This window comes from Odocoileus virginianus, chromosome 31, assembly GCF_023699985.2.
Source record: "Odocoileus virginianus isolate 20LAN1187 ecotype Illinois chromosome 31, Ovbor_1.2, whole genome shotgun sequence".
In the NCBI taxonomy this organism is placed as follows: Eukaryota; Metazoa; Chordata; class Mammalia; order Artiodactyla; family Cervidae; genus Odocoileus; species Odocoileus virginianus.
Genome location: NC_069704.1, coordinates 39,973,396 through 40,000,893, shown reverse-complemented (window position 1 = coordinate 40,000,893; position 27,498 = coordinate 39,973,396). Strand labels below are relative to the sequence as shown.

Below are 27,498 nucleotides of genomic sequence, written 5' to 3'. Positions count from 1 at the left end.
TCTGCCTATCTGAGGTTGTACACACAAATGTTTATATGCATGCCTCTCAACATTCTGCTGTATTAATTCACTTAATGGAGTGAACACCATCATTATCAAGGCACAGAGAGTTCTGGCAAGTTGCCTCAGTTTGCACTGTTGGTTAAGTGGCAAGGCAGGCTCTGAACAAGGGCCAGCAGGCTGACCTGCGTGCTTCACCTTCATCCCTGTGCTCCATGGCCCCAGTCCACCCCCCGAGCTTGTACCACCCCCCGAGCTTCCCCCCGCACAACAGTGACAGAGGCTGCAGCTTGTCTATTCATATCTCAAAAAGAAATGGAAAAAATTTGCGGTCTGCAATTTTTTTTAAAGAAATTGTAATCTTCGGATTTGCCTATCTATTAACTGGTCCGCCCATCTTCATGGAGTCTCCAATCTGTGGGAATGGCCAGGGTTCAACTCCTAAATCTTTCTTTGAAAAGTGCTCCTGAATTTGTTGCTTCTTTCTTTTGGGCCTTCTCCTACTCCCTACTCTGGGGGATTGTGAAAAATTAGACGCAGATGCTTCTCTTTTCTTTTAAAAATAACTTTAATTTTTTTTTTCTTTCTTTTTTTTACTTCCTTATTGCGAAAGTTATACAAGCTGGTAATAAAAATCTGGAGAAGGCAAACAAGTAAAAAGTGGAAAAGAATTTGCAATAATACTCCACTGGAGAGAATGATTGTCAACACGGTTGTGTCCACCCCTTCCAGCCTTTTTTCTGTACATCTATGTGCTGTGTGTGCTCCGTTGCTGAGCTGTGTCTGACTCTTTGCAACTCCATGGACTGTACCCCCAGGCTCCTCTGTCCATGGGATTTCCCAGGCAAGAATACTAGAGTGGGTTGCCATTTCCTTCTCCATCTGCAGATATATATTTCCCTTTAAAACTTGGAAGAATTTTCTACATACTGCTTTGTAAACTGCTTTTCACATTTACCAGTCTACTGCAAACATTATGCCTCACTGACTTTTACAAGATTTACTATGCCTTTTACATTCAGTATTATGGATGTGCCATAAGATTGAATAATCTTCCCAGTTAATTTTTTACTGCTATTCACATCATTGAAATCAATATCCTTGTAGCTAAAATGTCCCACAATCTTGGGATAAATTCCTAAAAGCAAAATTGCTGGGTCAAAGTGCTGGTAAAAAGGGAACTCTTCTACAAAACAATATGAACTGCCTCCAGAAAGCCTGCTAGGGTACACTCAGCCTGCAGTATGTAGGTTTCCCCACACTCTCAAAATTCTAGCTATGACCATGCTTTCAAAACTTTCTCCATCTGATAAGCAGGGAGGAAAAAGGTATTCTGTTTTAACCAGCATTTCTTTTACTAGTGAGCCTGACCTTTTTTTCTTCAGGTTCTATTGACCACTTGTATTTCTTTTTTTCCCCTGGAAATTATCTCTACATGTCTTTTTTAAATCCCCTTTGCTGTTGTATGTCTTTCCCTTACTGCTTTGCAAAATTCATTTTTCACGTTGGCATCCATCCAACCCACAGGAGGAAAAATCAGCCAAAGTTCAAAGAAGAGCTTGGGAGGATGGAGAGCAAAATGCCCCAAGGCTACCGCCACAGCCCTCCCTCTGCCCTGTGCTGGGCTCCATTCTACCACCCCCTGCAGATCAGAGGCCTTACCTGCTGCTCCGAGGTGCCACTTTCCATTCTGCACTTGAACTGGGGTTCAGCCCCTTCTTGGGGGAGTCCCCAGCTACTAGGGGCGAGGGTGACCTTTAAGGGAATCTGTTCAGGGTGGCCCCCCTGCTTCTGGTCCCGGCTGCAGTGTGAATCCAGTGACAAGGCTGTTGGCAGCCCAGTGACCCAGTTTAGAACCGGGTCCCACCGGGCGTCCCCAGGTGAGGGACAGGAACCGGAGCCTCGCGCAGACAAGTGGCCCGGCCTGGTAGCCCTTCGTTCTCCAGCTGCCGCGCTCTGCGCCCCGGGTCCCCTCCCCTCCTAGCGCCTGGGGCCCCTGGGGCCGGGGAGTCCTCGAGTCCAGGAGGTGACAGCACGTGGTCCAGGGTGATCGGCACACGTGAGCCCATGGGGGCGTTTCGGGTGACCAGGGTCCCGAGCGGGGACCGCAGACTGACTCTGTGGCCTTAGCTTCCGGCCCTGCTGCAGCAGTGCCAGGGGATCCGCAGCCTCCGCCGGCGAACCAGGACCGGTCATTGTGAGATTGGCCGGGCTGTGCCAGGAGCCCTGCGCACGGATGTCTCCCTCTCTGCTCAAATCGCTCATGCGGAGGGAGTGCAGTTGGTGATGGGTAGGGGCTCACCATGGTGCCTGGCATCTGTTGGGTGCTTATTAAAAATCAATTGGACAATAACAGCGTACGGATAGCTCAAAGTAGACCCATTCTCATGATGCTTTTAAAATCAGGTCTAATTCTTGATCATAGGTTAAAGGGCTATTGAATGTGAAGTGGAGATGTCCTTCGTGGTCCAGTGGTTAAGAATCCACCTTCCAACTCATGGGAGGAGGGTAGGTTCCATCCCTGGTCTGGGAACTAATATCCTACATGCCACGGCGGCAGCTAAGCCCACCCACCTCTACTGCTGAGCCCCTGGCCCACAATGAGACAGAAGGCTAGGCGCCCCAGCAAAGATTCCCTGAACTTCTGCTAAGACCCAACAGCAGCTGAATAAATAAATATTTTTTTTAAAGTGAAGTGAATGGAGGGGGCCCTTGACTCCCTCATCTTCCATTGTAAGGGTCCTCTTACCTCTCGGCAACCCTTCCTACTGGTATTTGTTGGCACCATTGGTTCCCTGCAGAGAGGATGTTGGGCATCTTGGAATCAGAACATAAGGGTCTGAATCCTGACTTTACCACTTCCAGGCTCTATAGATTTAGGGGTACTTTTGGAGTCTTGATTTCATCTTTTGATCACGGAAACAGCCTTCCTTTCAGGTGTGTGTGTGATGATTAAACGAGATAACAAGTGGAAATGACTAGCACAGAGCGTAGCTTCATTTACATGCAGTTTCTTCCTTCCTGCCTGCCACCTCTGAACCCCTGAGCCTTGTACTCAGTAGGCACTCAAAAGTAATTGAATGAATAAATATAAATTTCTATTTAAATCATCATGCCTTATCAAAACTGCCTTTTCCTTCTGACCTAACTGCATAGGAAAGCAAATTGATAAGTCCATTCCTTATGAATTTATTGAATTAACACATTTAATACATTAAGGAATGAATTAGTGATTTTTCTATGAACAGGGATCTTTTATGTTTTAATAAGGAACTCCTAAATATGAATTTTATGGGTTTTCTCTCTCTCTGTTTTTTGGGTTTTTCTGGGGGGCGGGGGGTTGTTTGTTTGATTTTTGGCCCCAGTATGTGGCATATGGATTTTAGTTCCCTGACCAGGGATTGAACCCACACCCACAACACTGGAACCACTTAACCACTGGACTTCTGGGGAAGTCCCTATGAATTTTAATAGCTAAATTTTACATATTGTGTAATGTTGGAAATAAAGGCAATAGGGTTATTCATGAGTAGGTGGACCTTCTCCAAGCCCTTCAAATCTGCTGACGCAGGTGCCTCTGGAATTTATTTTGTGTGGGAAAGGGGGTAAACAGACACTGGGATCATCTATGGGAAGTGAAGTTCCCCTGGGCTCATAACATCTTACCCCAGCATATAGTCAAGGCTTGTGTCTAGACAAGAGTCATGGGTTACAAGGTTGGATAGAAGAGGCAGAGTGAGGCATGATCTCATCCCAGCCCAACACAGATGATTTCCAGAAAATGAACCATCTTGAGACACACACCGGTTTGCCCCCAAAAGGATGAGCCCCTAAACTTGTGTTGGACACTGAGGCCCTAAGGGCCCGTGAAGGCAGGAGGCAGTGAGCGCTGCTGCTGCTCGGAGGGGCGAACGAGCCGACCCTCGGGGAGCAGGGATTCCTCAAGTCCCACTTCCTCTGAGAAGCCTGATCTGGTGACTTCTGCCCTCTCTGCTCCCCTCCAACAACACCCACAGCTGTGCTCACAGCCTACAGGGTCTGGGTATCTCCTCCTCCTGCAAAGGTACCAAGCAGCCCCAGCTTGCTTCATGGTCCCCTGAGACCATTTCCAAATAGACACTGGCCACAGCAGGGCAGAAGGAAGGCTTTCAGAGCAATTCAAGAGGCTCCATCGTTTAGCAGAACAGTGTCTGAGATGATGTTGAGAGGCAAATGTGCTTGACCTTTTGGGGGGGGAGGTTCTGGTCCTTTTGGACATTTGCAGACATTTGGACTGATGGAAGTCACACTTCTCCTCTTCACACCTGTTCTATCAGTCCTCAGTCAGAAATTTTTATTTCACTAAAGAAATCAAAAAGCTGCGTGGAGACATATCTTATACCACAGTTCAGAGAGCTTTTAGACAATAGAAAGGTCTATTCTCAGCTTCACCTATGAAGACCTCCAAGGTCATCAACCGCCCAAGAGTCTATGCCAGTGAGGTTGCATCACCATCCATCACAGAAACTCTAGGAACATCCTTTACCCTGAATGCAAGCCAACTGGGTCAGCGGAACATTCCTGTAGCTGGTTCACACGTACCAAACAAGGCCCAGGTTTCACCAACCCTCTCCAGGTATGCAGAGGAAAATTTCACAAAAGGAAGATCCACTTTGCAGAGTCTTCTCTGAAAACCTCATCTGAGTGAAGTCCAGGAACTACTGCAGCAGTCGGACTTAATTCTTCACAGTTTGGCTCAGGAGAAGGTCATCGTCAGGGGGTCAGGGCAAGATGCCCGGGGTTCCCTGGTGGCCCAGTGGATAAGAATCCACCTGCCAATGCAGGGGACACGGTCCTGGAAAATTTCACATGCCGAAAGGCAACTAAGCCCCAGCACCACGCAACTGCTGAGCCAGCGCTCCGGAGCCCACTCACCGCAATCAGACACGCCTTCGAGAGGCAACGAAGACACAGGACAACCGAAAATATATTAAAAATTTAAACAAAGGCAAGGTGCCCAAGGACCTCAGTATGTGACTAACATGAATAAGAGTCAGCCAGAAATCAACTGTGACCGTGCCTTATCAGAAAGTAGTAAGTTATCACTCCCTGGGTTGTTGGCTAAGCAGTTGAGGACATTCTTCCATTCAATTCAATCCATTTAAGGATACAAGTTCACATAGTTGGTACTTTAAGCATTGCAGACAAGAAGCCCTGTAGCCCCCAGGGGGTGTCTGGGAGAGATGGGGAAAGAATTCCTTGACAGACCCAGGACTTAAATCCCAGACATTCCTGATAAACACCAGCCAGAATCAGCTCACCTTCCCCAAGAGCCTAGAGTACCTCCTACATGCATCCTTCAGGCAGCCTGCACATTCATCCTCTGTGGGGAATGGGCTGCACAGAATACCACTTCCCTATCGCCACTAAGCATCACAGCCCAGTGGTTTAGAGTCACACAGAGCTGGGTTCAAATCCCACTTCTATCATGTTAGCTCTGAGACCTCAGGCACACTCAGGTTTTCCAAGTCTCAGAATTTCATCTATAAAATGGAAATGATATGCATGTGTGTGCTGACTCACTCAGTCCTGTCCGACTCTATGCAACCCCATGGACGGTAGCCCACCAGGCTTTTCTGTCCATGGGATTCTCCAGGCAAGAATACTGGAGTGAGTTGCCATTTCCTACTGCAGGGGATCTTCTTAAACTAGGGATGGAACCCACATCTCTTACATCACCTGTATTGGCAAGTGGATTCTTTACCACTATGCCTCCTGGGAAGCCATAGGAACAATATGTACTTAAAAGTAACTTTCTGAAGGAAAAAACAAGCAACATCGTGATTTCAGGACTCTCACAAAAGACAAAGATCATGTTTCTTAAGTTCCTGACCCATGGTAGGTGGTCCCCCAAAATCAGGTAAAATATTTGAGTTCAAACAGGTGTTGCCTGATAGATTTTTTTAACCATTTCTTTTCTTTCTTTCCTTTTTTTTTTACATTTATTTGGCTGCATCAGGTCTTCGTTGCATCATCAGTGATCTTTGTTGTGGCGCACGGACTCCCTAGTTGTGGTGCACAGCCTCCAGAGTATGTGGGTTTAGTTGCTCCAAGGCAAGTGGGATCTTAGTATCCCAAACAGGGATTGAACCTGGATCTCAGGTCCCCTGCATTGCAAGGTGGATTCTTAACCACTGGACCACCAGGGAAGATCCCTTCCTGCTAGAGTTGACTCAAGTTGTTTAAGCGCCAACTACCATTTTGGTTGATGCTAAATGGCTTTCCCTGATGACTCAGTCGGTAAAGAATTAACCTGCAATGCAAGAGACTGCCTGCAATGCGGGAGACCACTTGCAATGCAGGAGACCTGGGTTTGATCCCTGGGTTGGGAAGATCCCCTGGAGAAGGACATGGCAGCCCACTCCAGCATTCTTGCCTGGGAAATCCCATGGACAGAGGAGCCCGGCCAGCTACAATTCATGCAGTCACAAAAAGTCAGACATGACTTGGGGACTAAACCGCCACCACCAAACTGTATAATGTAGGTGGTTGTATTTAATTTTGTGCTTCAGATTTCCCCAAGTGTTATTAATATTTGAGAACTCTCAAAGATGAGCTTCGGTAGTTCCTCCTGGATTCAGCTCTTCCAAGAACTTACTTGAAAACTAGAGACAGACATTTTTCCAAAGAATACACAATATTACAGAAAAGCTTAGGTATCAAAACAAAAGGTTTGTTCACATGTGCTGTGTAAACTATGTAGGTGCTACCTTGTTCCTAATTCCATGGGAAGGGCGGGCTCCAAGGAGTCTTCAATGCCTAAAAATAAGACTGTCAAACAGGTCTGAAGTCAACCAATGCTTCCTGGTCTTGCTGGGAGTTAGGGCTCAGGCTGTGGTCATAGTGAGAGAAAAAAGTTCTAAGCCTGAATCTTGCTGAGATTTATCAGTTCATTGTGAACAGTGCTCCTTTAATTGATTCACATCATTTGTTGGAGCTCCAAAACATATACCACCCCTGGAACTTTCCAGTATATTCTAGAAATGCTGATTTTTATAGTTTATTGAAGCTGAGTGAATTTACAATGTTGTGTTAACTTCTGCTGTGCAGAAAAGTGACTCAGTTATACACACATTCTTTTAAATATTCTTTTCCATTATGGTTTGTCCCAGATATTGAGCATAGTTCCCTGTGCTGTACAGTAGGCCGGTCCTGTTTATCCATTCTACATGTGATCGTTTGTATCAGCTGACCTCAAACTCCCACTCCGTCACTTCTCCATATGCCCCTCTGTTGGCAATCTAGAGTCTAGAAACACTGATTTCTATGATTCCAGGCATGGCACTGTACTGATAATGGATGACTATTTGAAAACCCTTTACTTAATTTGGACCCAAAGGGGCTTCAAGAGGAAAAGATGTAAAACTGGAATTTCCAGGGTGCTTTTCTTAGGCCGTTCTTTTGATAACTGAATTTTTCCACTTAGGAAGAAACATCAAAGGCATACTCCAAAAACAAACAAACAAAACAAAACAAAAAACAAACCTCTGAGTCTCAAGATTTCCTTGGGATTACTCAAATATTTGTTTCTCTTCTCCTAAAAGCAAACCTGTCTGAATGACAACATCATCATCTACCTGAGAAAAGGCATTCTGTATCGTAGAACCTGCTGCAGCAACAGTATTGTCTGAAAAGCTGAGTGGCTTTGAACTTCCCCAATGCAGTCTTAAATAATACAACAGACCTCAGCCTCTTACCACTGACACCTGAGTGTCAAAAATACGCAACATACCCAATATAACCAAGAATCCACCTGCCAATGAAGGAGATGTGAGTTTGATCCCTGGGTTAGCAAGATTCCCTGGAGTAGGAAATGGCAACCCACTCCAGTATTCTTGACTAGAGAGTCCCATGGACAGAGGAGCCTGGTGGACTACAGTCCATGGGGTTGCAGATTTAGTGACTAAACAACAAACAAAGATGTGCATAGATAAGGACGGGAAACACACTGTAAAAATTCTACACTACTTGTGGGATTTCCCTGACTGTCCAGTGGCTAAGACTCCGAGGTTCCCCTGCAGGGGGCATGGGTTCCATCCCTGGTCAGGGAACTAAGATCCCACACTGCACAGTGTGGCCAAACAGGAAAGCATCATTATACACTATTTGTGGATAGTGCATTTAGCAAAAAAAAAAACGACTGTTTTTAACAAACTGATCTTCTTAACTCCTTCTACCTACCAACATGACCATCTGGGGCCAGAACCTTCTACAATAGTCCTCCCTTGGGTTCCAGTTTTGCGTGATTGGCCTCACCTTCTCTGAGGGCCATGGTAGGTAAATGACTCCTTGCTCCCAGCACTTGCTCTGCATCTTGTGTTCCGGGGCCCCCAGTAAAGGGCCCGCTGTCCCCATTGGGAAGCACTGCATCAGCAAGCATGGGGCTCCCCAGCCGGGAGCAGTGGCCCTTGATGCAAAGGCCACTTGCTTAGTGTCTCTGAACAATAGAGCAAGGAGCTCAGCTGGTTTTTTTCACCCAGACATAATTCTCTGCTTGATGTCTCTGCCAGATGTCGGCACTCAGATCTGGGGTCAGAGGTGGGGTGAGGGCCGTCTCCTCCATCAGACCCTCCCCTGCCACCCGGATCCCTGATCTAGCAGCAGAAGTGATGAATGGTCCTCTTTCATGGCCCAGGCGCACTGGAGAGGCTACCCCAGCTGTGGTCGCCTGCCGCTCCTGGCCCCGCACGGAACACATTCCTCTGTGGAGGAGGGCTGACTTGGGTGGACAGAGGGCGATCAGAGAATGAGGGAAGCGGGCAGGGACAAGGGGGCCCTTCTGAACCACCTCAGACAAGAATGCAGACTCTGACACCAGGCTTGGCCAGGGCTGGTCCATCTGGCCCCTGGCCAAAGAGTCCACCTCCGTCCTGTCTATTTCTGGCCACAGGGTGGGAATGTTCAGGGCCCAGTGAAATGGCCAGAAGGTAGGCATCCAGAGCTGAACTTCTGTCTGCTTTCAGAAAGAGGCCTTTGTCCGGCACAATTTGTTGTGACCGATCGGGGTGCCCCACAGTCCATCTCCGGCCCTGGGTGGAATCTCATTCTGACCAGGCTGTTTCCTGGGGGGGATGAAGGTACAATTTCAAACACTTTAAAATGAACCACTGGAGACTGTCAGATGGAATCAGAAAAGGAAAGCCAAATATACAGTGTCTGTAAGAGACACATCTTTTAATTAATTAATTTATTTTTGGCTGTGCTGGGTCTTCGTGGCTGGCTTTCTTTAGTTGCAGCCAGTGGGCTTTTCCTTGCAGTGGCTTCTCTCGTTGCAGAGCACAGGCTCCAGAGTACTGGTTCGGTAGTTCTGGCATATAGGCTTAGGTGCCCTGAGGTATGTGGGATCTTCCCGGACGAGGGATCGAACCCATGTCCCCTGCATTGGCAGGCAGATCCTTAACCACTGGACCTGCAGGGAAGCCCTAAGAGACACACCTTATCTCTACAGACTGTAGCCCATAAAGAAGGGGCAGTGGCTGTTGTTCAGTTGCTCAATCGTGTCCGACTCTGAGACCCCATGGACTGCAGCACGCCAGGCTTCCTTGTCTTTTACCATCTCCTGGAGTTTTCTCAAACTTGTCCATTGAGTTGGTGATGCCATTCAAACACTTGTCCTCTGTCATCCCCTTCTCCTCCTGCCTTCAATCTGTCTCATCATCAATGTCTTTTCTAAAGAGTTGGTTCTTCGCATCAGGTGACCAAAGTATCAGGGCTTCAGCTTCAGTATCGGTCCTTCCAAAGAATATTCAGAACTTATTTCCTTTAATATTGACTGGTTTGATCTCCTTGCAGTTTCCAAGGGACTCTCAAGAGTCTTCTCCAACACCACAGTTCAAAAGCATCAATTCTTCGGCACTCAGCCTTCTTTATGGTCCAGCTCTCACATCCATACACGACTACTGGAAAAACCATAGCTTTGACTATATGAAAATTTGTTGGCAAAGTAAGGTCTCTGCTTTTCAATATGCTGTCTAGGTTTGTCATAGCTTTACTTAGGAGGCGCAAGCGTCTTTTAATTTCATGGCTGCAGTCACCATCTGCAGGGACTTTTGAGCCCAAGAAAATAAAGTCTGTCCCTGTTTCCACTGTTTCCCTCCCCCTACGAAGGGGCAGAGGAGATCCAAAATCAGAGCTGCTTCTTGGAGAGGAAGCGGGGTGAGGCAGGGATGACCATCAAGTTCAAGTTAGCCACCCTCATCAGCCCCTAAAAATACGGAGATATGGTTCTGCTGCTACTGCTGCTATGTCGCTTCAGTCGTGTCCGACTCTGTGCGACCCTATGGACAGCAGCCGCCAGCCTCCTCTGTCCACAGGATTCTCTAGGCAAGAATACTGGAGTGGGTTGCCATTTGACTACAGGATAATACATATATGTTTTTTGGCATGTGTGTTCAGTCATGTCTGACTCTTTGTGACCCCATGGACTATAGTCTGCCTGGCTCACCTGTCCATGGGATTCTTTAGGCAAGAATACTGGAATGGGTTGCCAGTTCTTACTCCAGGGGATCTTCCCAACCCAGGGATCAAACCCACATCTCTGGTGTTTCCTACATTGGTAAGTGGATTCTTTACCACTAGCACCACCTGGGAAGCCCACCGTGTAACACAGCAATGCAAAGCAGGTGCTGGCACCTGAGAGTGATCTCAGACTCACATCTGGCTTCTGCAAATACAGAAGGGTCTCAGGGTGTTAGCGGGTTCCATAAGAAGTACCAAGTGCCCAGGACAGTCAGTGATAGGCTCAGAACCAGTGCTAAATGAGCGGTGACTATTATAGTTACAAAATCAGTGACAACCTTTAAAAATTCTAGGAGGGATGTCACTTCACCCATCGACCACTCTTTTTTTCTATTTCTTATTTTGGTCACACCATGAGGCTTGGGCTTGCAGGCTCTTAGTTCCCCAACTAGGGATCATACCCAGACCAGGGAATTCCCACCCTCTGAACACTCTTAACACAGTACTTGGGTAACAGGTTTTAACCATCTTCCCACCTCCTCCCGACTTCCAACACAGACACACTCTCAGACACCCTTTCTCAGAGCTAACAGTCAAGTAGCCAAAGTGGTCTGAATTTCCGTGCCACTTTGAAGGAGGTGTTAAGATCCATAAAAGGTAGGGAAGACAGGAGAACAGATGTCAGGCCAGGATAGGGTGCAAATCTGGCAAGTGATCCAATCACTGCAAATAAGTCTTGTTTCCAGGGGAGGAAGTGTAGTGGGGGATGGGGCGACTGCATGCAAATCTCTGAAGAACTGGTCTGGACACAGACACTGTGGTAGAGAGAGGCTCACTGGGGTGGAGGGGTAGGTGAGTAGGGGGAGTCCTGGCTTGGAGGGAGTGTACAAACCAGCTTTCCTTTAAATCTTTTTTTTTGGGGGGAGGCCACACTGAACAGCTTGTGGGATCTTCGATCCCCAACCAAGGATGGAACCCAGGACCCCAGTAGTGGAAGCACAGAGTTCTAACCACTGGACCACCAAGGAAGTCCTCAAATTAGTTTTTCTAAGAGATGGACTCCCAAAATGGCTAAGTAGGGACTTCTCTGGTGGCCCAGTGGTGAAGAATCTACTTGCTAATGCAAGGCATTCGAGTTCGACCCCTGCTCCGGGAAGATTCCGCATGCTGCAAGCTAGTAAGGCCATGAGACACAGCTACTGGACCCTAGTGCCCTAGAGCCGAGCTCCGCAACGAGAGAAGCCGCCGCAAGGAGAAGCCCGCACACCAGAACGAGAGCAGCCCCCACTCGCCACAACTAGAGAAGGGCCTCACACGGCAGCAAAGCCTCAGTGCAGTCAAAAATAAATAATTTTTTAAAAACAGCCAAGGAGTTCAGGTCTTAAGTGACATACTCCCCAAGCCTTCTCTATTTAGCCCATGCCTTGGGGGGCTTCCCAGATGGCGCCAGTGGTAAAGAACCCGCCTGCCAATGCAGGAGACATAAGAGATACAGGTTCGATCCCTGGGTGGGGAAGATCCCCTGGAGGAGGACAAGGCCACCCACTCCAGTATTCTTGCCTGGAGAAGCCCATGGACAGAGAAGCAGCTGGCATAGAGGCAGGGCCACATCTTTGTCCTGTCTAGAAATGTCTGGTGGCTCAGGGGAGGGCGCAGGAGTGCTGTCCTCAGTTTGCTAAGAGCCCATAATCTGGGATCCTCCTGTCCATAGAAACACTGGCTCCCTTCCAGAAGTCCAGTGAGTAATAGCAGCAGGTACCAACTGCCACCTCACCAAAACCGGCCAGGCTCAGCTCACGGCGCCAGCTGGCACTGTGTCAAGAAACTGACATCCCCAGAGTGCTTACACAGAGCTACAAGTTCTTGATCTTACTGCACGAGGCTGTACTTTTAGAACTGATCAGTTACTAATGTTGGTGCATCAAAAGGCACTATCAAGGGGACTTTCCTGGTGGTCCAGTTAAGAATTTACCTGCCAATCCCTGGTCCGGGGACTGAGATCCCATAGGCGGTGGGGCAACTAAGCCCCTGCGCCACAACTACCGAAGCCCACGCACCCTCTGCTCTGCACCCGGAGAAGCCGCTGCGATGAGAAGCCTGTGCACTACAACTAGAGAGGAGCCACACTCGGCGCAACTGGAAAAACCCACACGCAGCACAGAGGAGTCTGTATGCCACAACAAAGACCCAGCACAGCCGTAAATAAATACACGAATATTTTTTAAAAGACACTATCGTGGTGCTTCATGAACCAGAGCAGCAGCAGTGGGGGTAGAAAAAAGGGTGTGCGTGTGTGCTGAGTCACATTTCTTTGCAACCCTATGGACCACAGCCCTCTAGTCTCCTCTGTCCATGGGATTCTCCAGATAAGAATACTATATTGGTTTGCTCTGCCCTCCTCCAGGGGATCTTCCCGACCCAGGGATCAAACCCGCATCTTTTATGTCCCCTGTATTGGCAGGCAGGTTCTTTACCACTAGTGACACCTGGGAAGGCCAGAAAAAAGGGTGTACTAATCGATTATTTATTGTACTGTTTACATATCTGTTTCCCTCCTAAGACTGTGAACCCCTTGGAGGGTAGATGCATCCCCAGGTCCTCCATGTCCAGCACAGAATAAATACTGAGTAAATGTGATGTGAATTGAGAAAAAGAAATATCAACAAAGTGAAAAGACAATCCACGAATAAGAAAATGTTTGTAAATCATGTATCTGAGAAAGATCTAGTATCCAGGATATATAAAAACTCTTAAAATTCAATAACAAAAAGACAAGCAATCTGATTTAAAAATGGACCCAGGACTTGACTAGGCATTTCCCTGAAGAGACATACAAATAACCAACAAGCACATGGAAAGATGCTCAATATCATTAGTCATTAGGGAAATGCAAACAAAAACCTCAATGTAGTACCACTTCACACCCACTAGGACGGCTATAATTTTTTTTTTTTTTCAAGTTGGACTGCAACCAGATACATTAAATCCTGCAATATGCTAATAACTTAATACTAGCTCAATAGGTGATCTCTCTGAGGTGTTTCTATTTATTTTTTTTTCCGTTTATTTTTATTAGTTGGAGGCTAATTACATTACATCATTACAGTAGTTTTTGTTATACATTGAAATGAATTAGCCATGGATTTACATGTATTCCCCATCCCAGTCCCCCCTCCCACCTCCCTCTCCACCCGATCCCTCTGGGTCTTCCCAGTGCACCAGGCCCGAGCACTTGTCTCATGTATCCAACCTGGGCTGGTTATCTGTTTCACCCTAGATAATATACATGTTTCAATGCTGTTCTCTTGAAACATCCCACCCTCGCCTTCTCCCAGAGTCCACAAGTCTGTTTTATACATCTGAGTCTCCTTTTCTGTTTTGCATATAGGGTTATCGTTACCATCTTTCTAAAGTCCATATATATGTGTTAGTATACTGTAAGACAGAAATATAGATCAATGGAACAGAATAGAAAGCCCAGAGATAAATCCACAAACCTATGGTCACCTTATCTTCGACAAAGGAGGCAAGGATATACAATGGAAAAAAGATAACCTCTTTAACAAGTGGTGCTGGGAAAACTGGTCAACCACCTGTAAAAGAATGAAACTAGAACACTTCCTAACACCATACACAAAAATAAACTCAAAATGGATTAAAGATCTAAATGTAAGACCAGAAACTATCAAACTCCTAGAGGAGAACATAGGCAAAACACTCTCCAACATAAATCACAGCAGGATCTTCTATGACCCACATCCCAGAATTTCAGAAATAAAAGCAAAAATAAACAAATGGGACCTAATGAAACTTAAAAGCTTTTGCACAACAAAGGAAACTATAAGCAAGGTGAACAGACAGCCCTCAGATTGGGAGAAAATAATAGCAAACGAAGCAACAGACAAAGGATTAATCTCAAAAATATACAAGCAACTCCTCCAGCTCAACTCCAGAAAAATAAATGACCCAATTAAAAAATGGGCCAGAGAACTCAACAGACATTTCTCCAAGGAAGACATACAGATGGCTAACAAACACATGAAAAGATGCTCAACATCACTCATTATCAGAGAAATGCAAATCAAAACCACAATGAGGTACCATTATACACCAGTCAGGATGGCTGCTATCCAAAAGTCTACAAGCAATAAATGCTGGAGAGGGTGTGGAGAAAAGGGAACCCTCTTACACTGTTGGTGGGAATGCAAATTAGTACAGCCACTATGGAAAACAGTGTGGAGATTCCTTAAAAAGCTGGAAATAGATCTGCCATATGACCCAGCAATACCACTTCTAGGCATACACACTGAGGAAACCAGATCTGAAAGAGACACGTTGCACCCCAATGTTCATCGCAGCACTGTTTATAATAGCCAGGTCATGGAAGCAACCTAGATGCCCATCAGCAGACGAATGGATGAGGAAGCTGTGGTACATATACACCATGGAATATTACTCAGCCATTAAAAAGAATTCATTTGAATCAGTTCTAATGAGATGGGTGAAACTGGAACCCATTATACAGAGGGAAGTAAGCCAGAAAGATAAAGACCATTACAGTATACTAACACATATATATGGAATTTAGAAAGATGGTAACGATAACCTTATATGCAAAAAAAGAAAAAGAGACTCAGATGTATAGAACAGACTTGTGGACTCTGTGGGAGAAGGCGAGGGCGGGATGTTTCAAGAGAACAGCATCGAAACATGTATATCTAGGGTGAAACAGATCACCAGCCCAGGTTGGATACATGAGACAAGTGCTCAGGCCTGGTGCACTGGGAAGACCCAGAGGGATGGGGTGGAGAGGGAGGTGGGAGGAGGGACCGGGATGGGAAATACATGTAAATCCATGGCTAATTCATTTCAATGTATGACAAAAACCACTGCAATGTTGTAAAGTAATTAGCCTTCAACAAATAAAAATAAATGGAAGAAAAAAAAAATTCCTAGGAAATAAAACTAGAATCTGGGTAATAAAATAAAATCTAACCTTTAAAAAAAATAAATAAATAAAAAATGGGCCAGAGAACTCAACAGACATTTCTCCAAGGAAGACATACAGATGGCTAACAAACACATGAAAAGATGCTCAACATCACTCATTATCAGAGAAATGCAAATCAAAACCACAATGAGGTACCATTATACGCCAGTCAGGATGGCTGCTATCCAAAAGTCTACAAGCAATAAATGCTGGAGAGGGTGTGGAGAAAAGGGAACCCTCTTACACTGTTGGTGGGAATGCAAATTAGTACAGCCACTATGGAAAACAGTGTGGAGATTCCTTAAAAAGCTGGAAATAGAACTGCCATATGACCCAGCAATCCCACTTCTGGGCATACACACCAAGGAAACCAGATCTGAAAGAGACATGTGCACCCCAATGTTCATCGCAGCACTGTTTATAATAGCCAGGACATGGAAGCAACCCAGATGCCCATCAGCAGACGAATGGATGAGGAAGCTGTGGTACATATACACCATGGAATATTACTCAGCCATTAAAAAGAATTCATTTGAATCAGTTCTAATGAGATGGATGAAACTGGAGCCCATTATACAGAGCGAAGTAAGCCAGAAAGATATAATTTTTTTTAAGTGGAGAAAAGTAGGTGTTGGTGAAGATGTGGAGAAACCGGCAGCCTCACTGCTGTATGGATATAAAATGGTGCAGCCACTGAGAAAAATAGATTGACAATTCCTTAGAAAGTTTAACAAAGTATTACCATATGACCCAGCAATTCCACTCCTACTTATATACCCAAGAGAATTGAAAACAGATGTTAACACAGAAATTTGCACACAAATATTTAAAACAGTGCTATTCATTATTACCAAAAGGTGGAAACTATGCAAATGTCCATCAATAGTGAATGGATAAACAAAATGGGGGTGTATTCTCACAGTGGAATGTTATTGGGTCAGAAAAAGGAAAGAAGTATGGCTACATGCCATTACATGGATGAAGCTTCAAAACATCATATGAACTAAAAGAAGCTAGACAATACCATATATTATATGAACCCTTTATATGAAATATCCAGAACTGGTAATAGAGAGAAAGTAGATTACTGGCTATTCAGGGGTGGGTGTAAGGGGATGGGAGGAAGAGGAGATGGCTAATACATACAGTTTTCTCTTTGTGATGGTTGCATGTATCTGTGAATATGCCAAACTCCATTGACTTGACCACTTTAAAAGGGTAAAATTTATAGCATGTGGATTATATTTCAAATAAACTTTCTAAAAAGGAACCTACTTAACTGACACTTCAGTTTAGTAATATCTATTTACCAAGCATCTGTTACCTGGCAGGCATTGTATTAGACACTGGGTTTCAAGGATGAATCTTGACGTGGGCTCTGTTTTCAAGGAGTTCACAGTGTATTTAGAGAAGCAAACACAGAAATAGAACTGAAAAGACAGTGATTACAGTTGGAGATGAGGAACGGGCAAAGACTTTGACAGCTGACATCCAGGCAGGTTTTGAAGGGAAGAGGGAGTTTGACAGGTTGATGGTGGGGAAGGGAGACCATTCCAGACAGGTGTGAAATAACACATGGGGTTCTGAGAGCCGAGTGGGGCTCAGAATTGCAAGATAAAAAGTGGAACGGCTGGGATAGTGGGTAGGGTGAGGGGATGTGGAAGAGGTGAGCTTGGAGAAGCAAGCAGAGGACCATGAGGAAACTTGCATGTCATACCAACAAGCTGAGTTTTCCTTTGGGGGATCAGAAGCCAACAAAATGTAAGCAGGAGGGTGAGGGAGGGTAGATCTGTGATTAAAAGCAGAGTCAGCAAACAACAGTGCATGGGCCAGATCTGTGACGTTTTTGGAAACAAGTCTTGGAACACAGCCATGCTCTCATTTCTTGTTGTTTATGGCTGCTTTCCCATGAAAACAGCCAAGTTGACCAGTTGCGACGAAGATCGAATGGACCTGTTAAGTCTGAAATATCTGGTATCTGACTCTTAGAGAAAAAGTTTACCCACCTCTGCTCTAGAAAGATCACTGTGCCTAGTGCATAAAGAATGACTTCCCATGGGTTAACAGCAAGGGAAAGGAGGCCAGTTGGGAAACTAGCAACGCTCCAGGCAAAGAAGAAGCTAGGGGCTTCCCAGGGAGAGCTAGTGGTAAAGAGCCCCCCTGCCAATGCAGGAGACCTAAGAGATGAGGGTTTGATCCCTGGATGGGGAAGGTCCCCTAGAGGCAGGCATGGCAACCCAACATTCTTGCCAAGAGAATCCCATGGACACAGGAGCCTGGCGGGCTATGGTCCATAGGGTCGCAGAGTCAGACACAACTGAAGCGACTTAGTATGCACGCACAGGGCACCATCATGCTGCAACATCATGATGATGGGGTAACAGATTATATAGGGGGTTGATAGTGGGGTGGGGAGGTGGGTGTGGCTTTGAGGGCCTGGAGGACATCAATTTGAGAATATTAACAGTGCCACTGGAAAGGATTAGAGACCTCATGGGGTTCACTGATGTTCGAATTTTTGTTTTTCTTTTTAAATCATTAAAATGGTCCCTAAACCTCAAGGTTAGCAGAGTGCTCTCAGACATTCAAGGCCTGAATTCAAGGCCGCTCAAAAGTTTGCTCTTCAAATTATTCCTACACTTTGGTTCTGGGCATGCTAGAGCAATTCCAGATCATCTGACAGGTAATCTTACCCCCTTTGTGAGATGCAACAAGCCCAAGCTCCACACTTTCTCTGGCTCTGCTCTGAGGCTGCTGTCGGCACCACGTGAGCACACAGAGTCAGCTGCCAGGCTTCAGCATATCATTCTTGACTGATGACTTATTTTTAAGTGCACATGTCGAATATCATGTCTTACTCATATTTGTCTCTTACAGAGACTGGCAGAGTCTCTGGCAACTAGGATGTTACTCATAAATCATTTTAGTTAATAACAGAGGGGACCAGAGACTTCCCTGGTGGTCCAGGGGTAAAGAATCTGTCTTCCAACACAGGGGATGAGGATTCGATCCCTGGTCGAGGAACTAAGATCCCACATCCTCGGGGTAACAAAGCTTGAGTGCCACAACTAGAGAAGCCTGTGCACTGCAGAGAAGATCTAGCACAGCCAGAAATATAGAAAGAACCAGGTGGGAATGGAAGGAGGAAGGAAGGCAGGAATTTTTCACTTGAGAACTTTTTTCACTCAAGGCTTAAAACTCATGATCTAACAGAAGGTGACAAAAAAGCAGTTCTCGGTCATGTCCAGCTCTTTGTGACCCCGTGGACAGTAGCCCACAAGTTCCTCTGTCCATGGGATTCTCCAGGCAAGAGTACTGGAGTGTGCTGCCAGTTCCTTCTCCAGGGGATCATCCCGACCCAGGAATTGAAACTGGGTCTGCCACATTGCTGGAGAAGGAACTGGCAACCCACTCCAGTATTCTTGCCTGGAGAATCCTATGGACAGAGGAGCCTGGTGAACTACAGCCCCATGGGGTTGCCAAGAGTCGGACTGAGCGACTAACCACAGCACATTGCCACATTGCAGGCAGATTCTTTACTCTGCGAGCCACCAGAGAAGCCCCAGAAGAATACTGGAGTGTGTTGCCATTCCCTTCCTTACAGGAGCTTCACACCCCAGGGATCGAACCCAGGTCTCTTGCACTGCAGGCAGACTCTTTACTGCCTGAGCCACCAGGGAAGCCCCATGAGTTTTCCAGGTGAATGCAAACCCCCGTGGCCCAGAGAGAGCCTGGAAGAATGATGTTTGCTGGTGATGCCCTAATACAGCTGTAACTGCAAACCCCAAATATGTTGTATCATCTTCTGCAGACATTTAAAGGAAAGAAGTTGCTTAAATCTCACAACTAATCTTGCTGCCTCTCAGATTATAAACTGTGTTTCAAACATCTCTTCTTAACAGTCTCATGGTAGACCAAAATGTGGCATAAATGTATTGAAATCTCCTACTTTATCTTTAAATCCATACACTCTGGCTAATGTCCTATTCTTGATCTAGATGGTCATTACAAGGGTATGTTCATCTTGTAAAATTCATCCAGGACAGGTATTTGTACACCTACAGTCATAGCAGCATGCATGTATTAGCATGCATGCATGTATCACTTCAGTTGGGTCCAAGTTTTGACGCCCCTATGGACTGTAGCCTACCAGGCTTCTCTGTCCATAGGATTCTTCAGGCAAGAATACTGGAGTGGGTTGCCATGCTTTCCTCCAGGGGATCTTCCTGACCCAGGGATCGAACCCACATCTCTCACGTCTCCTCCACTGGCAGTTCTTTACCACTAGCACACCTGGGAAACTCCTATAGCAGCATATTCGCAATAACCAAAAGTGGAAGCCACCCAAGCGGACAAGTGACTGGATAAACCCAATGTAGCACATACGCACAATGGACTTTCATTCAGTCTTAACGAGCAAGGAAATTCGGGCACATGTTACAACACAGACAAAAGTTGAAGACAATAAGTTAAGTAAGGGGTCCACCATCCCAACCCCCTCACCCCTGCTCTCCGGGCCAGAGCTGGAGATGAGTAGTGGAGGAGCAAGCAAAGCTTCACCTGCACTTACAGCCGCTCCCACTGCTCACGTTACCACCTGAGCTCCGCCTGCTGTCGGATAGGTGGCGCCACTAGATTCTCACAGGAGCCTGCATCCTAGTGTGAACTGAGCATGCGAGGGGTCTAGGCTAACAGCTCCTTACAAGAAGCTAATGTCTGATGATCTGAGGTGGAGCTGAAGTGGTGACACAGGCGCTGCTGGGGAGTGGCTCCCACCGTTTCCCATCACCCCAGGCAGGACCATCCGGTAGCAGGAAAACTAGCTCAGGGCTCCCACTGATTCCACATTATGGGGAGTTGTATAATGATTTCATTATGTATCACAAGGTAATAATAATGAAATAAATTGCCCAATAAATGTAATGTGCTTAGTATAATGTGCTTGAGTCACCCCAAAACCATCCCTCTCCTCCACTGGGCCATGGGAAAAATGGTCTTCCATGAAACTGGTCCCTTGTGCCAAAAAGGTTGGGGACCACAGCTGTGTTAAGTGAAATAAGCAAGTCACAAAAAGACAAACAGTATGATTCCATTTATATGAGGTGTTTAGAGTAATTAATTAATTAATCCGATGGACATGAATTTGCACAGACTCCAAGAGACAGTGAAGGACAGAGGAGCCTAGCATGCTGCAGTCCATGGAGTGGCAAAGAGTTGGACACGACTTATCGACTTATCGAACTACAACAACAAAGAGTAATTAAAATCATAGAGACAGAAAGTAGAATGGTGCTTGCCAGGGTGATGAGAGAAGGAGGGAGTCAGTGTTTAATGCATACAGTTTCATTTTTGAAAGATGAAAAAATTCTGGAACAGATGGTGGTGATGGTTGTACAACAATGTGAATGTATGCAATACCACTGAAAGGTACACTTAAAAATGGTCACAATGGTGAGTTTTATGTTTTGTATATTTCACCAGAATAAAAATGAAAACGAATGCTCAGCCATTTGTATACTTCGGCTTGGTGCCATGTCACTTACATTCGCTATTCTTCTGTAAGAGGTACTTTTAAAAGGTACTTTACTCAAATTTATATTTGTGTTTGTTTCAGAAGAGCTGAAACATCTTTATATTTAGAGAAACATCTTTCTCACTAGGTCGTGAGTCATGCAGGCATCTGGAAAGCTGTGCTGTGTTTATCCCAGGACATGCATGTTCGGGGACAGAGCTGGGGATGGGGGAAGTTCATGGATCCAAGTTCAAGAAGACAGTATAAAGAAACTGTCTGAGCAAAAGTGAGCTGTTTGCAAGTCATCAACAGAAGTTATCTTCTCATAAAGCACAGGCTTTATAGGCAAGTGGCAGTATTTTCTCAGAAGATGCCCTCAGCATTGCGTTGGCAATGCGTCAAGGAAGACGTCTGGGAGCCCCTGACACGGGGCAGCCCCAGGCCAGCTGTGTCTGCTTGTCTGACAGATTCCAACAGGAAAAAACTAAAAAGAAAATGCATCATCATATAACCTAATGGTGGTTTAGTTGCTAAGTCTTGTCCGACTCTTTTCCACTCCATGGACTCCATGGGCTCCACTCCAGAGCCCACCAGGTTCCTCTGTCCATGGCATTTCCCAGGCAAGAATACTTGAGTGGGTTGCCATTTCCTTCATCAGAGGATCTTCCCAACCTGGGGATCGAACCCAGGTCTCCTGCATTGCAGGCATATTCTTTATTGACTGAATCACCAGGGAAGACATTATAATATGATATTAAAGGTGTTTCAAGTGAACGGATGAAAAAGCCTTGGGCAAGGAGAACTTATTAACTGTAATCCTAATTACGTCCTCACCTCCGCCGAGTTCATTCTCTACACCCTTATTTGCTGTACACACTTATCTGGGTATATTGTTTTTGTCAAGAAAAGTGATAAAGAGTTTTTAAAACTCTGGACAGACTTTTTTTTTGTTAAACAGACTTCATTCATGTTATTTTTCTCACATAAATCTATGTGGTGGCTACAGCTGGAGTCTGGGTCCTATGCAAGGAACCTCTGGTATGTTAATGCATTAATATACAAAGCATGAGTGCCAAGTTGCTTTAGTCACGTCCAGCTCTTTGTGACCCTATGGACTCTAGCCCACCAGGCTCCTCTGTCCATGGGATACTCCAGGTCAGAATAATGGAATGCATTGCCATTACCTTCTCTAGGGGATCTTCCCAACCCAGGGATTGAATCTGTGTCTCTTGTATCTTGAGCATTGACAAGCAGGCTCTTTATCACTAGCGCCACTTGGGAAGCCCTAATATATACAATAGAGGTGTATTCATAGGTGTGATTCCTGCCTTACTTCACTCTACGTCACAGGTTCTAGGTTCATTCAGCTCACTAGAATTAACAGACTTTTATGGGTAAAAAGTTCCTTTTTAAAGGAAATTTTCATTCCTTTTTATGGGTATGTAATATTCCATTGTGCATATGTGCCACTTCTTTATCCATCCATCTCAGACAGACATCGTATCCAAACTGTCACCATGATGCTTTATCACCCTGGAACAAGTACCTGTTCTGAGTCTGGTTCTGATGCCTGAAGATGTCTCTGATACAGGTGGCTGGGGAAGACTGGCCAGCACAGCTGGCTGGACTGTGCTCCCTGCCCATCACACGCACCTCCTGCAAAAGGACAGCTGAAATGACCGGGATGAGAAGATCTGAAGACTCACTTCAACTGAGACAGGGCAGAGACGCAGAAGATGAGCAGGGCATTGCTGCGGATCTGTGGCTCTGGGATCCACTTGGCTCTCCCTTTGCTGGCTCATGATCGTTAGTCTTGCTGGCTCTCTGGGTCTGGAGCAGGACAGGGTGCAGCTACTTCATCCAAGGCCTCAGGACCCCGGGGGTCCAGATGGGTCTGTGTGACACTCCTAGGCAGACTGATCATAATGCCCTTCTCCAGAGGGAGATGAATGACAGTCATTACAAGCTGTCCTCCTAAAGTCAAGCAGCCCCAGGAGAGGACATCTGTACCTCCTAAAGCTCCCAAAACTGTAAAAGGAAGAAAGCTACAGCAGCTGCTGACAAGGAATCACCTAGAAATTTTACTGTCCCTACAGAGACAGTCTGTTAGCTGCCAGAAGACAGCATGGTTAAAAGGTAATGCTCTGTCCCTTTGGAGTTCCTATGTTGAATAACAGGACTGGAGCAACCAGTTTCTCGGTCCCTAATGGGCTGTATTGTGGAAGGTCTATTCATTTGATGTCTATTTCAGGGCAAAGAATATGACAGCAGAAAATCCAGGCATCAAGAAATAAGAGATTCCATTTTCCCCCACAGCCAGCCAAGGAGGGAGAATTACAACTCATGAATCTCATTAATAAGATGTAAAAATGACTTCGTTATTACTCCTTTCCAAAGCAAATAAACACAAGTAGTGAAAATGCTAAAAGTAGAAAGTTCTGGTGTCTTCTAGCCTCATCAGACAATGGCAGAATCAACAAAGTTGTCCATAAATGAAGAACTTCAGAGGGGAGCCTCTTTGTTGCCATAGAATTTAGCCATCTCCAGCTAAAGACGCCAGCAGCCAAAATACTTGGGCAAAGAAGAGTGAGGGGTAATTGTTCTCAATGAAATTTCTTCGTGGGCTGTTTACCTCTTCCAGGAATTTCGGCTCCAGTCATTTCACTCATCCTACTTTCAGAACTAGGAGCCTGAGAAGGGGAAGGATGATGGCTCTTAATTCAGAGGGGGCCACCCTGAGTTCTCCAGAGGTGAGTTGCTTTCCCATAGGCTGGAAAATAAGCCCAAGCTTCCTGATTTTGCCGCTGATTTATCTCCAGCACCAAATGGCCAACTACTAAATATTTACACTGGGGTTTCTGATACCAGGTGAATAGGAAGTGATAAACCCAGGATGAAGCGAAAGCCAGGATGAATGAGTCAGAGAACAGCGCAGAGAAACAGAACCACCGCTGCCCCGGAAGGAGGACGCTGGGTCAGGTCTGGGCTCTGCCAGTTACCAGCTGTGCCATCGGGACCGCTTCTCTGCTGACCAGCTCCCTCAACTGTAAAATGAATTCAACAAAACCCACCTCGCTCTTCAGTGGGAAGTTGTGTGAATCAAATAACACAGGAGGTAGAAAAGTGGTTTGAAAGGAATAATATAAAATTTGAACAAAAATCATATATATCAACAGAACATAGATCAACTGTAAAAAAGACATTTGGGTGGAAATTAGGGGAAAAATTGAACATGGACTGGGTGTTAGATGATACCAAAGAATTACTCTTAGCTATCTTGGTTACTTAATGTTTTTAGAGGTCACACTGAACTGCATAGGGATGAAAGGATTGTATGTCTGAGATTTGCCTTAAAACACTTCCACTGTGGACTTTCCTGGAAGTCCAGTGGCTAAGACTCCATGCTCCCAAAGTAGGGGGCCTGGGTTCGGTCCCTGGTCAGGGAATTAGATCCTACATGCCTCAATTATGCGTTCAGGAGCACGTGTTAAGTTGCTTCAGTCATGTCTATTTGTGACCCCATGGACTGTGGCCTGCCAGGCTCCTCTGTCCATGGGATTCTCCAGGCAAGAGTACTGGAGAGGACTGCTGTGTCCTCCTCAAGGGGATCTTCCTGACCCAGGAATTGACCCATGTCTCTTACATCGCCTGCATTGGCAGGCAGGTTCTTTACCACTAAGGCCACTTGAGAAGCCCCAATAAAGATCTACGCTGCAACTAAGACCTGGCGCAGCCAAACAAATAAAAACACATGTTTAAAAAATACTTCTGTGAAATAGAAATTTGAAAGGGATAGACAAGTAAGTATGGCAAAATGTGGATAACTGTCGAAGCTGAGTGGGAAGTATATGGGGGCCTTTTCCCTATTATTGTCTATGTTTGGAATTTTTCAGAATAAAAACATGATTTTTAAATAAACAGTGTAGAATTTTCTAGGATACTAGACAGCTTCACTAATGGTCACCTCCCAAAGCACAGAAAATCTGTCTCATGTACAAGGCGCCTGTACACTGTCATACAGCTGTCAGAGGGCAAACCTTAGGAGAAGGCCTGGAGAGGCCAGGTGAAGAGACCGGCAGTAAAGGAGACATACGAAAACATTTCCACATAATTTCCCATCTGCCACGCACCTTGTCAGCCGACTGTAACATCAAGGGGATGCTTCCTCTTCAGACCTAAGTTTCCTATTCAACTCTGCCGCTTAACGACCAAACGGCCTTGGACCAAATCAGTTTTTTAATACAAAATCAGAGACAGAGAAATGCTGGCGCACATGCGCACACACGCACCGTGGGATTCGCCAGGCAAGAGCACTGGAGTGGGTTGCCATGCCTCCTCCAGGGGATCGTCCCAACCGAGGGATCAAACTCACTTCTGCCACTCCTGCATTGCAGGAAAATTCTTTACCGCTGAGCCACCGGGGAAGCCCAATTTACCGTGGATTTGATGGCCAGCCCAGAGATGGATTTAGGCACCAGGAAGGGGAACAGAATAAAAGACAGAGGGAAAGGAACAACTTAGCGAAGGAAGAATCCCGGGAGTCCGTCGTTCATCTGGAAGCTGCCCAGGGAAGCGAGCACTTCGTCTCCGTCCTAAGCCCCAGCCCTGACCATAGAGTACATAATGCACCATAAATAACCAAGTAACTCCACCAAGGGTGACAAATGGTCTTTCAGGGTCCGGGACAGACCGGCTAGCCGTGAGGTAGGCGAGGAGCCTGGAGTGGGGGGTTTGGATTCAAGTCTCCACACCCACTAACCCAGTGTGTAGCCTTGAGCTTCAGCACTTTTCTCTTGAACAGAAAAGAAGCCACTGGACCGATTTGAAGATCTCCGCAGTTCCAAGATTTCGGTGGAAGAAATTAACGTGGGGCGTGTTCCTGACTTGATTCTTACCTCTCTTCTCATCCGGACTCGAGGCTTCCTAGCCTGGAGAAGTTCAGTCCCCTCCCGGGTGGTGTTCCGCCGCCTCCCCTCACCCCACCCCCGCTGCGTTTCGGTGGTCTTTCCTGGGGCCGGTGAGAGACGACTAGGAGGAAGGAATTCCTCCGTTTTTTCCAATCATCTATCCCGGCGCTGATTTACAGCGACTGCTCTTGCAGGCAGCTACTCCAGAGCGCTCCAGATGTGGGGTTGGCGGGTCGGGTCGGGAGAGCGCGGGGGGCGGGTGGGGGTGGAGAGTTGGGGGAGTAGCGGGGAGGAAGCTGTGCAAAGCGCCTGCATGTAAGTTGCGGGCACTGAAGACGGATGGAGTTTCAGCATAAAACCAGAATTAGCCCCAAGGCGATCCTGCGTGTACCATCCATGGACTCGTCTGTGCTGGCGCTTTCCTGCTCCAGACCTCCGTGCGATAACGGCGGGAGGGGTTTCCTGGTACCCAGACAGGCCAGGAATGGCTACCTGGGGCGCGGAGCGGACCTCTCTGCCCAAAGCACTCAGCGCGCACTCCAGCGCTCAGCCTAGCCTTTCTGGCCCGCTGACGAGAAAACCAACTCCAGGCATTTGACGCTAGGGCTCTCCGGCTGCGCCCTAGCCCCGGACCTTCGCACACCCCCATCCCAACCCAGTGTTTTCCACATGCCCAAAGCCACAGCTCAGGGGACGCCCCAGTGCGCCCCCAGCCCCCCGCGCGCTCCACATCCTCAAAAGCCAGAATTCCAGGCACCAGCGCAGCCCTCAGTGTCCGTGGCCCTACGCTGCGCCCTCCTAGGCACCTAGCCCGCACCGGGTCTCGACTGGCTCTGTCCTGCCTGGTTGCAGGCCCCCCTGGCGAGCCACGGACCTAGCGGCCAGCTCCCGGGGGCGCGCCTGCTGCGTGGGCTAACCGGGTTCAGGCGAGGTGGGACTGGGTGGGTCCCGTTAGCCTGCGAGTCCTCGCATCTCCGAGCTACAAGCTTTCTCTTCTGTGTGCCCGCCTCGTGGTCCCGGGAGCCCCATGCACTGCTCAGAGGCGGCGCGTGGGGAGCGGATCCTGAAGACCCCACCCAGACCTCCGCTTCCGCGCGAACCGCCCTGGGGCGGGGGCGACTCAGGAGGCAGCGCTCTTACTTGGCAGAAGTGGTGCGCACTGCTTGGCTGGGCCCGGCTCTCCACTGGGGTCTCCTCTCTGCGCCCGTCGCCGCGGAGCCCCTTTCCCGAGCGGAGGGCGAGCCGACGACTTCTCCGGTGGTTGAAGAAAGTGAACTCCCAAGTTTAGGAAGCCGTGGGCTGGAGTGGCTCCTGAACCCTTTTCCCGGCACTTTTAACCAGCGTCGGACGGCAGATCCCTCCCCGGACCCACCCCCTTCCCTGAAGGCGGCCGCCGCAGCAGGCCCGGCCTCCGGCCCCTTTGTTGTAATTCGAGAGCGACCGCTCCCGGGGCCAGAGGGGCTGTGCGGAGGAGGCTGCGCGCCAACGGGGCAGCCCTTCCTAGACTGTTCTCGCCCAGGTTTCCGGAGCCTGAGAAGCTGGGGAGCCGCCTTCTCCTCTGGGAGACTCCTCTGCACTCCCCCCTGCCGCCC

General features: G+C 47.1%; 1 protein-coding gene across 1 annotated transcript in view; it reads right to left on the bottom strand.

The window, feature by feature from the left end:
* Window positions 1-27,269, bottom strand: part of LOXL2 (lysyl oxidase like 2) — a 111,297-nt gene extending 84,028 nt beyond the window's left edge. The window contains exon 1 of the mRNA XM_070459652.1: window positions 27,047-27,269. The gene's annotated coding sequence lies outside the window, so the exon portion shown is untranslated. The remainder of the gene's footprint in view (window positions 1-27,046) is intronic.
* Between the last annotated feature and the right edge of the window lie 229 nt (window positions 27,270-27,498).